This window comes from Chondrus crispus, genomic scaffold (genome assembly GCF_000350225.1).
Source record: "Chondrus crispus Stackhouse genomic scaffold, scaffold_136, whole genome shotgun sequence".
Classification (NCBI taxonomy): domain Eukaryota; phylum Rhodophyta; class Florideophyceae; order Gigartinales; family Gigartinaceae; genus Chondrus; species Chondrus crispus.
In genome coordinates, this window is record NW_005179003.1 from 26,174 (window position 1) to 27,949 (window position 1,776).

The window sequence follows — 1,776 nt, forward strand, 5'->3', positions numbered from 1 at the left end:
ACGGCTTCCTAATTACCGCCCCGAACTCGACGAGCAGCTGCCTATACAAGATTCTACCACCATTCGTCCCGGGACGGGCCTCTTCCTTTTGCCCCCCCTATCAGGGACTTGAGCTACTGTGGGCCGCAAACCCACTTAAAGGGAAAGGGAGAATCGGACACTCCGTAGGGCTGTGCCGTCGGCAACTCTTGTTGGTTGTTGTTTGTTGGTTGTGTTGTCGCTGGACCGTTGGACCCTGGTTCCGGCCTGACAGGCACATTGCACTACATAATGTGGTAAGTGGCATCAACGTTTGTTAAAGCGATGTGATCAGTGGAATGAATCCAAAGTTTGACAATCACTCTCCCATTTGTCCTGCGTGTGTGTTTGGCAAAGCAACGCGATCAGTAATCCCAAAACAGCGATCATCGTCTCGAGCACAGAACTGTCTTGACTTGGTATATTCTGATGTTTGCTGTCCGCTCGAAGTACAGTCCATTGGTGGTTCGAGATACTTCATTACATTTGTAGATGATCACTCGAACTGGGTAGTTGTGTACACGATGAGAAATAAATCTGAGGCGTTTGCAAAACACAAGTTGTATGAAAAGTTTGCCCAAACGCACACTGGTCGCAAAGTAAAGGTGCTTCGCACTGATCGAGGGGGAGAGTACTTGTCGACGGAATTCAAGTCGCATTTAGATTTAAACGGTACGCAGCACCAACTCACCACGGCGTACACCCCTGAACAAAACGGTGTTGCTGAACGTTTAAATCGAACTTTGATTGATCTTGTCCGCTCAATGCTTTCTCATGAACAGGTCAGTAAGCGATTCTGGGCAGAAGCTCTTGCCACTTCAGTATATATACGCAATCGAGTTACTTCACGGGCTTCGCCAGTTAACACCACTCCCCATCACATTTGGATGAAGACAACTCCAAATGTTGGCCATTTGCGAGTATTTGGGTCAAAGTGCTGGTATACATTACCGAAATTAGGGCTCCGTAAGATTGACTTGCGAGCGCGTGAAGCGATGTTTCTTGGGTACTCGCAATGCAGTAAGGCATACAAACTTTGGGACGGAGAGTTGAATAAAATTGTTGTGTCACGGGATGTCAAGTTTGATGAATCGACATGTGGGATGCATGACATTCCTGCACACGAAAGTGATTCAATTAACTCTGATGTTGAAATTGTATTGCTCGATGGCGACAATGAGAATGAAGCCGATACCCCAAATACTGACGGGGTTGGGCCTGAAGAAGATGAGGTTCCAGAGGAGGTTCTTGAAAACGACGAAACTCACTCTGTAAGTGAGAATGATGAAGATGATGTATCACCTCCCGTTGAAACTCCGAATGTCACCCCTCCAATTCCCACTCCAACTGTACGAAGATCGTCTCGAGTCAGCAGACCTCCCGGATCATGGTGGAGGAGCAACTTTGCAGCTGCTCTTCTTTCACATGCGCATGTCGCTATTGAAGGTGGCAACACTTTCAAACAGGCCACCAACGGTCCTAGAGCTGCTTTTTGGCAAACCGGCATTGACAAAGAACTTGCCTCGCAGACCAAAAATCAGACCTGGAAACTTGTTCCTCGATCTGAGGCGTCAAACATCTTAACATCTCGATGGGTTTTCAATGTCAAGCAGCTGCCTAATGCAAATGGCGATATAGTTGAAAGTGCAAAAGCCAGACTTGTTGCTCGTGGATTCCAACAAGTGCAAAGTCTTGACTATACTGAGACATATGCCCCTGTCATAAAGTTTACCACTATTCGTGTACTACTTGCCATAG